The 13,129-nt window shown below is 50.0% G+C and overlaps 1 protein-coding gene across 5 annotated transcripts in view; it reads left to right on the top strand.

Annotated features, from left to right (window-relative positions):
• LOC144170353 (uncharacterized) overlaps nucleotides 1-13,129 on the top strand; it is a 313,794-nt gene that overhangs the window by 175,055 nt on the left and 125,610 nt on the right. The window lies entirely within an intron of this gene.

The raw sequence follows: 13,129 nt of genomic DNA, 5'->3' as shown, positions 1-13,129 counted from the left end.
AAATTGACATGCGGCAGTGAGGGCTGAGGCAGCACTCGTTAATAACTGCGTTCCGTCGTTAGCTTGGACCACCTACTAGTAGGCCTCTGGGATTTTTTTTTTTATTAGGAAGTTTTAAATGTTGCGAGTTTCTGCAGATGTCGACAACACAGTTCCGGCGAGTAGTAATGATTTGAGTTTCTCGATACGCCATTCATGCGCTAACGAATTGGTGCCTGATATTACTATTATCAGCGGTAATTACAACCATATAAGTGCAAAGCGTTACCTCATGAATTACCGCAGAGGTCGTTATATATGCGTTAAAAAACGCGTAATATGTTCTGCTAAATAAAGCAGCTCCAAAGGTAAGTTCGAAAATGTACGCTTGCCTTTTGGACAATTTCTTGTCATCGTCCTCCGTTGCGCTGTTTTATTTCAATGTGGTGTGCAACCAACTAATTCAGCTTTGAGTGTTTCTTCAACACACGAAGTGTTTCGAAGAACACAGCCCCGGAGACGTCGCAAGACTGCCTCTGAATGGAGGTTTTGCCACCGGTGTGATTTCGTTTGTGCGGCAGCTCGAATTTTGGGTTCTCAACTTATTAGTGAGAAAGGATTTCCCTCTCCCTCCCCTCGCTCTGGGAAAGGCTCCCGTGGGAAAGGCTCCCCTGGGAAAGGCTTCCTTGGTAAAGGATTCGCCGCAAAGAAGCGCGCGCTGGAGCGAGCTACTCTGAAGCAAATCACGTTCTTACTCAATTTCTCTCAGCCGATCGCGGGGAACCCGTAAATGCGGCTTCGCCGCCTAATTAGGAACGATGTGCGGAGGCGCGTGCGACTTTATTTTCGGGCCTGTGTCGCGCACTAAATCGCATTGACGGGAGTGGTTTCCTGGTACCTTCATCGTGATGTTACGCGGACGTCCGCCGCACGCTCCACTCTCGATGTGGGCTCGCATGCGCTGCCCGCGGCCCTGCCCCTTCTGTCATCCGTGTGCGTACTCCTGGCGCTTTGGGGGCACGTGTCGCTTTTAGCCGATTGCGAGTGATTACCCGCCTTGTCGGCCTCTCGGTATATATATATATATATATATATATATATATATATATATATATATATATATATATATATATATATATATATATATCGTGTAAGAGGCCTTCAAGGAGCCGTCGCTCACTGATAGAGCGGAGAGACAGACGCCGTTTATTTGGCGAACGCGCAGCCAAGCAGCACTAGCCTCAGGGATGATAATGATCATGTGCAGGTGGCGAAGATGAAGCATTACTGGAAAGGATGACAGGTGATGATGATTACACATAAGATTTAAATCAGCGAAATATTATGCCGCGGAGAACTACAGTGCTTACAATATATATATATATATATATATATATATATATATATATATATATATATATATATATATATATATATAATATATATGTGTGTGTGTGTGTGGTTGCACACTCCCAAGCGCGCGCCTGATTTCTCGCACGACTGCAAAATGGTCTGAATAATTGAGCCGTTCCCACAAATCCAGTTTGAAAATGCACTGATGTGGAAAAACGTATTAGCGGACCTGGGTTTTGTTAAAAATCGTTCAACGAACCCCCCCCCCCCCCTTCCCTCCATCTCTTTCTCTCTGTTGTAATTATATACCTATAGAATTATAAGCGCACCCACTCCTATGCACGCGCGCAGATCTTTCTTGTTTTGTTTTAAGCACACACTCTTTACCACACGGATTTTCCTTGTGTTTTCCTTGGTGTGTTATCCGGATATAGTGGGGAGGTTTTTGAATAAGTGATGTCGCTCACTCACGCGCGGGCGTAGAGTCGTGAAAATGGGTAGCGCAGTTATTAAATAGCGTCTGTGTGAAGCCGTCCAACGAATTTGTAGAACATACGCGTTTTCAGCGGCCGCAGCTGCATGGCCGGTTATTCTGCCAGCTTTGAGTGGTCGGAATTTCCAGCCCTTGCCCACATACCTTCCATGCGGGCAGCAGCTGTGGAGTATCGGAACTCAGGTACACTGATTTCGTCAGGCTTGTTTACTCAACGAACGCGATTCGCGCCGCGTTTTTCTTTTGCTGCCTCCGTTAGGTCGTTGTGTGACACGACTGAAGCGGGATCGTGGTACAGCAGGCGTTTTGTTGTTGTTGTTAACGGCACCAGGTTGTTTCGGGATCTGACCAAAATTCAAGTAGCAGTTGCAGATAAAACCAACGTATACATTAGGTTGATTGCGCCTTTTTGTTCTTCGCTGAAAATTTGTTGTTCCATCAATACTATAGTTGATGTCACATTAAGACGAGGAGGATCTACCACTGCTTGCATGCGAAGCCATTTTCGCCTTTTGACGTCCTGAGGGGGTTTGCTCTTTCCTTTTTTTATCAAGTGAATGTTGCGCTCGTGCTGTATATTACCCGCCGCGGTGGCTCAGTGGCGTTCTGCTGCTTAGCACGAGGACGCGGGTTGGATTCCCGGCCGCAGCGGCTGCTTTTCTGATGGAGGCGAAAAGCAAGAACGCCCGCGTGTTCGAGATTTCGGCGCATGCAGTTAAGGATCCCCAGGCGGTCAAAATTATTCCGGAGCCCTCAACTACGGCGCGCCTCATCGCCTGCGTTGCGTCAGCGCGTTAAACCCTAGAATCAATCAATCAATTAATTAATTAATTAATTAATTAATTATTAATTAATTAATTGATTGATTGATTGATTGATTGATTGATTAATCAATCAATCAATCAATCAATCGTGCTGTAATATTGGAGGTAGCTCTTTACATTAAAAAAAGGGGCTAGGTGTCGCCTCCAGTGTTATTGGCCGTACTTAGCATTCTTTAAAGCAGCCTGCGGAATTGCTTTGACTCCTTTCGTGGATATCGCTTTCTGGTCTCGCTTGAGTGAGCAAATTTACGAATGCAGGGAAAAGATACTAGAATGAGAGTGCCAACTAAAAAGTGGCGGGAAGAAATCGTAAAACGGGCGTTGCTCGTTCAGGCTGCGGCTCTCTTATGCATTGTTTCTGGGAGGAAATTCCGCACATCTCGGCTTTGGTTTCTCTCTCTCTCTCTCTCTCTCTCTCTCTCTCTCTCTCTCTCTCTCTCTCTCTCTCTCTCTCTCTCTCTCTCTCTCTCTCTCTCTCTCTCTCTCTCTCTCTCTCTCTCTCTCTCTCTTTTTTTTTGTGGGTGTGTATGAAAGTTCTCTGTACAGCATAAGCGCTGCACTTTCGGTTTCACGCACTAGCGCACGCACGCACGCACGCACGCGCGCACACACGCAACACAGCGGTGTCCCGGTATTGAAGCGGAATGCCTGCGTGCGCGGAAACCAGATCTCGGCCGATAAATTGGCGGTGCATGCGAGAGCGCCGGGGCCGTTAGCTGCGCGCTTCGGAATTCCGACTATGGTCGACTGGAAAGGAGCCCGATTTCCTTCAATCGGCCACGCTGCGTGTGCCTTTGCGTCGTGCGCTTTTATGCGTATGCCGTTAGCTATTCACTCCAAGAATGCCCGGGTTCGCTGAGGCTGGCACGACCGTTATGGGGACGAGGAGGCAGTTGCCGATGGCTTCATGCAGCAAGTTGAGCCACGAGGGAGACTTCCAAATCGCTGATTGCGCGCGACGGCGCGCCTCACTAAGCGAAGGCGAGAGCGAAGATGTGGGCGAACGTACGGCCGCAGTGTAGTATGTCGAGTCGTAAAGACGTGGATTGCGGAAAGCGGTTAGAAAGCGCGGCCCGTCTATGGTTATTCGCGGCTCCAATACACCGTCCGACCGCCGGGTGATACCGCCGGGTGAAAGGTCAGCGCAGCCCTATATAGGCTTTCACGTGGGTTCCTCGCTTCAACCGAAGAGAACGGAACCGAACCGGGTTTGTTGTGCGAGGGGCGAGGATGGCGGGTTCTGTGAGCGCTCCAGCGACGTATACGTCAGCCCAGTCTTTTGTGGGTGTAGCTCCGCGTCTATCATCTAGATGTTGGAGTTACTATTGAACGCGACTGCGTTTCCAGGACACACCAATAGCTCGCGCGGTTAGTTTGTCAACGACCGTCATGTCAGTGATCGACAACGATCAACAGAGAAATGGGACATGAGGTGATCATGGTTGCGGTGTGCGTAATGCATTTTTTAGCAAATGAGTTTTCAAGGTTGGTTGTTATATAACGGGTCAAAAGCACACTCTAACGGCCCCGATTCTGCGCGAACCTTTGCTGTCAAGCTCTCGGCAGGCTTATCCAAGCTATTACGACTGATTGCAGCTTGCCTGTTGATATCGGGCGACGTGGCGGCGCAGCTCGGGCAAAGCCGCGGCAGGAAATTTCGCCGGGCTTCTCTGAACGGCGCACGCCCGATCCTATCGTGCTCTCGTAATCCCCCGATTTATTCTCGCTCCGCGTGCAACTCGCAGCGAGAGCCCCGGCACGCGTTGTCGCGCACATCCAGTGCCGTGCCCGTTGACCGTTATCCAGCCTTTTGTTGCTTGCCCGCATTGTTTCCCGGCAGACGTGTGTGTGCCGCCGGTACTGGCGCGCGACGTGACCCCCCCCCCCCCCCCCGCATGAACTTTCGGGCCCCGGCGTACACTCGTCTTTTGTTCCGGCGGGACCGGCGTAGCCCCTCCCTCTCTTCCTGGCAGAAAGCGATTCTGGTTAGTTAATTCAGTGTTCGCTGTTTCTGCGGGTCTGTCCTCGGCAGCTCTCTATGGAAGCCCCGCTCATACACACTTGGTGCGAAACGGGTGGTAGCATGTACGTGCGGATGCTGAATTGTTTTTGTACTTTTGGAACGCTGCTGTTCAAAACAAAACAGCGGGGAAGCGGGGAGGAGTTTTGTCTCCTGGCTGCCTTATATGAGCGACGGGGTCGTGGTGGACGGATTAAGTGTGCGGCTAGAGTGAGAGAAGGGGCGTACACGTGATTTTCGTTCACCTGTTTGAAGGGGTTCGTGACTTCTAGTAATGCCGTAACCACGCTCGGTCTCGCCTGCTCTGTTCGGTGCACTGCTCGGAAGCGAGCATGCGGAATTCCTTCCGGGACATCGCACCTGTGGTTGTGCGGCAAAGCTGCAGGCACAGGGTAACGTCCCGATTCCCTGAGGGGTTTCTTCAGCTCCTGCGCTTCGGCCAGAGTCGTTTGAGTGAGTCGCGGCTTCTTGCTTCTCACTGAATATACCTCTAACATACCACTCATCACGTATTATTATAGTTCTATTAATACTATCAAAATTCGGGGAAGGGGCGGGTGGGAGGGAGGTGCACGTGTAACGCGCAGATGCTACAGTGAGCTATGAGGCGTCCGGTAGTGGAAGCCTCCGGATTAATGTCGACCGCCTGTGCAAATATATATTTAACGTGCGTCGAATTCTCGGTGCACGGTCGTTTTTGTTTTTCGCCTCCATAGAAAAAATTATACGGTGTTGTCAAGTTTGATAGCATGGGGTGCAAGTTTTTTTTCTTCTTTGCAGAACTTGTCCAAACGATCCTGTCATTGGGCTGAAGCTATCAAAAGGAAAGGAAATGTTATTGGGTTATGAACCTATATTCTCACAATAATACGCTTTAAAGTTTAGTGGACGCTTTCGCGGCGGCCGCTTTTCTGATGGAGGTGAAAAGCAAAAAAAAAAAAAAAGCCCTTGTATTCGACATTTCAGCGCACGTTAAAGATCCCCAGGTGGTCAAAATTAATCCGGAGCCATCCACTACGGCGCGCCTCACCGCCTGTGTAGCGTCGGTGCGTTAAACCCTACAATCAATCAATTAGTGGAGGCTTTAAATGAATCGTTTACATGTTCGATTGATTGGGTGCTGGACTTTTTAAAACCGTTCTAGCGTTCTTATTAGGTACATTTTTTTAAGTTGTGCGTCTAGAGCGCAATATCCTCGCCTGGCAATGGCGTCGTAAATATCGATCCCAGTACTGCTCCTTACAGTACACCCTGAGAAACTACCGCCGTTAACCAGCCGAGACAGCGAGCGTGCCTCCGCCAGCTTGCGTCTGAAGAGCGAACGTTCTTAAGCTTCCCCCTTTCCGCTTTCCCGCGTCGTATATATTGGACTCTGTGCCGCGAATAATTGGCGCGCAAATTACCCCGCGTTCTTAGCCCCTGACAGCTGTTAGTAAATGCCACAACTTTCATTTTGTTTCGTTTATTTTTTTAGCGGAAACTATCTGGCACACGATCTCGTCGTTTTCAGCCAGGCGGACTTCCTGAAGGGAAGTTATGCTGCGAGAGATTGGTGGCATGACTTGGCATGTGTGTACTCGAAGACTGTGGATCTGGCTACGCTGCACGGAATTTCTGAAACGCAGTTTGTTTAGGTTCCAAGTTGCGTTTCCAAAACTGCGCCATAATGATGCCAAAATTATGTACGAAAATAAAGAGCGGCCTGGTCGGGGCGTACTCGCTTTCTTCCCGGTGCGTTTTCCCGGAATTCGCACGGATGGCCCGTCACGGTCATTTGTCTAGTTAACTGAAATCTCTGAACGAACTTTCTTAAATTAAAACCTTTCCCTAACCGGTTGCGGCGCACTAATTGCGATGCGGCTCATTGACAAATGAATATTATCGTTTGCTTTAAACTGGAATATTCTGCTGACGTTCACGTTGTATGAGGTACTTAAGCGCACTCAGTCAAATCGATGGCGACGTGAATCTTTTGTTTTATGAAATTGTGAAGGCTGCGGAAAAATATATTGGCGTTTCTTTGGAGCGCGCAGCGTTCGCACTGTCGCGAACTTTTGAATGTAAAATTCGTTTTATCGCCGCTCATAAAGAACTGAGACGCATTCGTGACCTTCAAGCGTGAAGCACTCCCCGGCTAGCACTTTTCTAGCACGTGCGTGCGCGCGCGTGTGTGCAATATAATATAATATAATATAATATAATATAATATAATATAATATAATATAATATAATATAATATAATATATTATAATATAATATAATATAATATAATATAATACAGTAAAAGCTCGTTAATTCGAACTCGAAGGGGGCCATAAAATTGTTCGAATTAGCGGGCGGGCGCTAGAATGAATGGAAATATAGCGCCACACAGCGCGAGCAGAACAGAAAGAAGCCACCTCTGGGCTCGTTATCGCGAATTAGGCGCTTCTACAGGTTTGTGGCAGGTAATTTCGTAAATGTGGCGTAAATAATAATGGCATACGCCGGTGCACTGGCGCCGGTGGCGCGGCACCCTACATAGACGCGAAATAATCTGTTGCAGGAACACATTGTAATCACTCTGAACCGACTCCTACCAGGAGCGATGGAAACCAGGGGATCATAGTTCGAATTAACCGTTCTGGATACCGACGCGTTAGAATTATCGGGAGTTTTCCCCCATTGAAATATACAGGGCTGGGCGGGGACCAGGACGTGAGTTCGAATTAAACGAGTTGGAATTCACGAGCTTTTACTGTATACTATAAGCGAGCCTTTTGTGCCGCATTGTCTTTCCGGAAGCACCGCAGCGTCCGAATTCGCAGGAATAATTTACTCTCAACTGTCTGTGCACGGCCAAGATGGCTTGGCGGGCAGCAGCCCCGTGTACGGTCAACGTGTCTGGCCTGGCGCCGGTCAAGTCAGGCGTCGGCGCCGTTGCCGACCGAGCGGTTGATGCTCCGCGCACGTTGTGTGCATGAGCTGGCATTGTACTCGGGGCAGGTCGAGGCCGGACTCTCTCTTGCTGCCCTTCTCTTTTGCTTCCTCCTGCACGTGGGGTTTGTTGTCGTTAGGGCCGGCATACGTATGTGAACGCACGACGTGCCGAGTTGAGGGGAACCGGTTGTCGGAGACCGCATTTTCGCCTTTTTGCAGTTTGTTGAATGCCACTCGGGGCCTTGTTGTTTAATGTTTCGGATTCCGACGTGAGGCTTTGGCGAGTGACATCGGCGGGAGAGACACAAACACAGGCAGGAGCTCACATGCGCAGACGCGCACCCACTGACACGCACGTACTATATACATACGCCGCACACAGACACAAACATCCCGTCCACTCGACTCACGCCCTGTAAATGCGCCCAGGTCAGGGTGAGAGGGGAAAGAAGTCCTCTTCACGCTGAAGTTGTCAGGCTTAAATTCCTTAAAAGTGCTTGGTAAGACAATTTTCTGGCGTTTATATATATCACCACCGAAAGTACATCACCGGAATAATAGCACTCTGACGTGCGCGTAAATACGCCATAAAATGGGAGGGAATACAGCGGCTCCTGTGGCCTAATCGGTAGAATATCGGACGCGTTATCCGAAGGCTTTGGGTTCGAATTCCAGCTGTGGCGCCTATGCTTTCCACTTTCTTTCTTTCCTGCAGTTTCGAAGTTCATATTTTCGCGCCAAAAAAGCCTTACTACTTGCCCTATGGATCCTTCAGCGTTCTTACTTGCTTGCTTTCCTTTCAGTGCTCATCCAACGAGTCTCCAGTTTAGCAAAATTAAGTCGACAAGTTTTTTTTTTTTAATTGGGCGCTTAGATTTACGTGAACACCACTTTTACAGTGAGGTTACGCGCCCGGGGGGACACCGAGTTAGGTGGTAATTATTGATGTCGGTGGCTTAATTAACTAAAATTGAATACTTCACTTGTTAGTGGCAGCAGTAAGCAGGCATGTTTGTATTCGAAATTTAGACGCAATCGTGTTTCTACGCAGCTTCATTTGGCACAATTCTTCTAGCGCATTCGATCTCCGAGATAACCAACTGCGAAGTTTAGTTGCCGTGAGCTTGATTACGCATGCTAGACAGTGAGTACCGGCACAAATCTCCTTCTTTTTTGTTCGGTGTTTCGATAGCGGTTTTGAGTGCTGCAGATTGCGAAAACGCAAGCAAAGACTGAAAGGGCGCCAGTTATCATTTTTGCCTATGCCTCCACCGCGTTGACAAACGAAACACTGCACACGGCAGGCACGCCACAGAGGGGGAGGAGCTTTGCGCCGGTCCTAACTGTCTTGCATGCGTAATCATTCGAACGGCAATTAAACTTCTCAGTTCGTTATCTCGGAGATGGAATGCGGTCGAAGAATTGTGCCAAATGAAACTGCGTAGAAACACGATTGCGTGTAACTTTTTAATGCAAACATGCCTGTATGCTGCAGCCACTAAACAGTGGAGTATTCAGTTTTTGTTAATTAAGCCACTGACATCAATATTTACCACCTCATTCTCTGTACCCGGGGCGTATAACTTCACTGTAGGGGCGGTCTTCACGTACATCTAAGCGCCCAATTAAAAAAAAAAAAAACATATCCACCTAACTTTGACCACCTTGCATGTTCTCATGCCGCCTGTCGCAATCAGTTCTCATAGTATTTAATTTTACATATAATAGCGCACCAGCCTCTACGAATTATACTATAGGGACGCATCGTGGCCCAAGAAAAAAGCGATATTGCCGTCACGCAAGGCTTCCTGTTGCGATTTTGCAGAAATTTGGCGCCACCGCGTTAAAAAACTTCCCCCCGCAATCTTCGCTCGTCCCTGCCGTTCGAAACGCTGCCAGTCTAGCATGGCTGTGCCCCCGTGTTCGTTAAAGGGTTGTTCTGGGCTCCCCTTAATCCCCAAAGGGTCTTGTATATTTATCTCGCTGACAAAGCGGATGTTCGTCTGTGTTGCGGCTGGTGCTTCGCAACACGTCCTGCGGCCGAAGGCCGGCGACAGTCCCTTGCGCGCGCGACCCCGGGTACAGTTAATGAAGTTTTCGCTTTCCAACTCCCCGCGCATTTCTCCCCGCTAGTTGGTGTTGTGCGGCAAGGCGTGCTCTAGTGCGCGCGTGCGTGCTCTGCGGCTCCGTCCGCCACCACCGCTGAGGTAAGACAGCCCTCGGGTCCGTTTCTAGGTTTCTACACGCTTCGTCTCTCGGTTAATACTACACGATTGGCTCTTTGCGCTATTTGCAATTCTTCAAGTTTTTCTGCGTGTTTTCGAGTGTTATCGAGTCTGCAGTGGATCCGCCGGGGTCCGGAAGCCTCGTTCTCTGAGGGGCGTTGGATTTCCTTTGTCGTTGGCTTGCGCAGAGTTTTTTCCTGCCGCTGCCAGCTTAGATCGCTTGATTGATACGTGGCTCCCTGCGGCCGCTGCCGCAGGAAGTGGCGACACGAAAAACGACGGCGGTTCTGGGAGCGAGCCTGGAGTCTGCGAAACCGCGTTTGCTGTAACGCCTGTTCGCCGCTGCTCTAATAATAAGGCCGCTGCTCCATGAAGAGGGAGACAGATGAACGGCCTTCGTTGGAGACAGCGCTGCGTGGCTCGCGGCAGGATCGTTTTGTTCTGCCGCGATATTTGTCTCGACGCGGTCTGGTGCACGCGGGCGAAAGCGACGGCCGCGTTAGAAAACGTTAGTCTGTGTGAAAAAGACCCCCGCAGAGGCGGGGGTGCAAAAGCGAGCAGATATAGTCGATTGAGTGCTTCGGGAGCGGCGCTTCTACTGAAATTGCACTGAAATTCGCCACATCGATAAAACGCAGGCGTAGCCTGGGAGCCTCGTTTGCGTCGTAACTATACGCCGTTTGCGAAATCCGGCAGCGTGCATATTCTCAATGGGGACAGCGTGGAAGCACGCGATAAGTGGTATACGTGCATCGACATAACGTAAGTGAATTAAACATCGACTGAGGAGCTGCCTGTGTGTACGGATGCCGGTATTTGTGCGATTCGATGGGTGTGAAAATCGATCGGTAAGCCGGGCGTTTATGCGCACGGGCTGTCCCGACGGGCGCGGTGCGTTTTAGCTGTGTACAGGTGCCAATTTTTGTTCGCTTGGGCGATCCAGTGCTTCGTTGTGGCCGAAAAAGCCTCTACTGGTCGTTGCCGCCGGAGTGATGGCTACGGCCGTGTAGGGCCTCGGAGGAGAAGAAACCCTTGGCGGTTCCTTCAGCCAGAACAGCGGACGCCCTAATTTAGGCTGCTAGCACGCCCATCCAGCGAGCTCTCTCCGCGGGGAAACTCGTAGTGGTGGCGGGAAAGGGGCGAGAGGGGCTTGGCAATCGTTCGTTGCCTGAGAGCTATTGTTCCTAGTGGTGACCGCCTTGCATCGGGCGGCGGCGTCTCCCCGAGGAGCCCCGTACGTGCGATTGCCGGCGGAGGAACCACGATACAGGAAGGAGCACCTCGGGTTTCCATCCGATGCCCCCATTTTTCCTCCGTCGCGGATACTGCCCGTCTGTGCGGCTGCGTCTTGTGCCTGTTGTTTGTGCGGACGGGTGGCCGAGGCCGTGAAACACGGCTGATCGTGTCCAGAAGCCGCGAACGCGCACGTATTCGCCGGCTGCTGTAGGAACAGAGCCAGCGGGCTGTTTACCTGGCGGGGAAGCGGGCGTCCTGGTATCACCTCCTAGATGAGAAGACCTCTGCGATTCCGTCCGAGTGTTTTTTTTTGTTTTTTCTTCATCTCGTTCCTGGAAAAGCAGGTTCGGGCGTGGGGCATTGTGTCTCGCCTCTGTACTACCGTGTGGTTAAGGTGCTGTTCTGAAGCCAATGTTGATGTTTAACCTCAAGCTTGGCAGTGAAGTTGCGTAGGAGCGTCTGGACGGTGCGTGTGCTTCATAGGTTTGTGGCTTTGCGAGGTGCCACGTTGCGATCTGCGCGGGGGTACCGTTTTATGGCGCATTTGTTGGACTAATACAGCCCTGCAGAGCTTTGCACGAGCAGGTGCGCGTAGTGTTATGGCTCGGCGCTTGCCGTGGCGGGTGATTATTCGTTGACCGCGACGTCTTTGTTTGACATTGAAGTGCCCATGATGGAGCTATGTTAGCTATGTGAAACTAGTTTAATTTTTTTTTTACCGACTCGGTGGGAACAATGCTTCGGGATTATACGCAAGAACTGAGGCTCTGTCGCTCTTTTTCTTAGACCTCTGATTGAAGAATCCATCTCACCGGCTGCCACGTTTGCGTGACACGTCTTGTCAAAAGCACCTGCTTGCAGCATGCGGCTGCAAGACATCTTTTAAAATGTGAAATTTTCGAACTAGATTCTTGTAAATCAGCCAGCGAACTCACGCCCCGCCCTACGCAATGTAGCGTGTAATCCGATAATTTAATGAGACAATGTTAATAACTCACGCCGGTGTCCCTTTCGGATGAAAGGACTAACTCCAGCCGAAAATTTTAAAGTTGCAAAATTATGGAGCGTCAAAAGAAACACCGAATGCAGCAGTGCCGTGAAGAAAACGCGCCAAATTCAAACGACCGGCCGATGGAGCAAGCCTCGCTTAACTGGATGCGTCGCTGTGCTACTTCACGGGCGCGCAGCCGAGGCATACTTTTCGCTGTATTTAATTCGAACGCCATAAATTCTCTCCATTGCAAGGTGTCATAAATTTTCTCCATTTCAAGCCATTCTGAGAGTAACTGCGCCATTCGTCATAATTTTAGAGCGCAGTGCGAAGCGCGCGTTCTTGCGGTTGAGCGGCGTCGTAACCGAGCGAACGAGGAGCGCAAGCTGCTCTGAGGAGGGTGAAAAAGAGCGAAGGTGGAGTGGCACAGCGGAGAACGAATGGCGGCGATGACTGAGAAAGTGCGAGGAGGAAAGCGGACGTGATGCGTACGGGCGATTCGTGCACTCCTCCTGGCTCGTGCTATCGCGGCGCTGACCGCTTTACCAGGGTTGTACTATGGTTACGATTAGAACGCTGCGCTGTAGATTGGTGCTAGGAGGTTGTCATAGTAGGGCGGAGTGTTAATTGGGCCAGAAAGATTAAGCGCAATTTTGGTTTCTTAAAAGGTGCTTTGTTACAAATCGCCTAGATATGAAGCAAAACAGATGAAGCAGTGGACACTCCCCGGCCACTGTCCGGCGATTTCTCTTTGGCATCAGAGAGTCTTGGAAGCTATGCGCGGCCGCTGACTAAAGCTACCGCCGAAAAACATGGCTTCGCGATTGTAGCAGGGGATTTAGTTGCGTTTGATTGTATCACTTGAATGCTAACGTGTAGTCAACACAGTGATAACTGTTTCTACTGCTGACCTCTGTTGCGTCACTGCTGACGTCACTGTAGCGCGAAATTTAAGTTTCTCTGTATTTTTATGCGTTTTTTTAGGGGGGGGGGGGTGCGGTTAAAGACGTGTTTCATGGCTGGAAGAGATCTGAGTGAGTTCCCAAAGGCTAGTTGCTCCAAATTCAGCTGGGTTGGATTTTGTTTCAT

Source organism: Haemaphysalis longicornis, unplaced genomic scaffold (assembly GCF_048455015.1).
Source record: "Haemaphysalis longicornis isolate Haplotype H1 unplaced genomic scaffold, Haemaphysalis longicornis Haplotype H1 scaffold_2, whole genome shotgun sequence".
NCBI classification, from domain to species: Eukaryota; Metazoa; Arthropoda; class Arachnida; order Ixodida; family Ixodidae; genus Haemaphysalis; species Haemaphysalis longicornis.
Note: the sequence above shows the minus strand (reverse complement) of the source record. Positions and strands in the feature narration are given on the sequence as shown.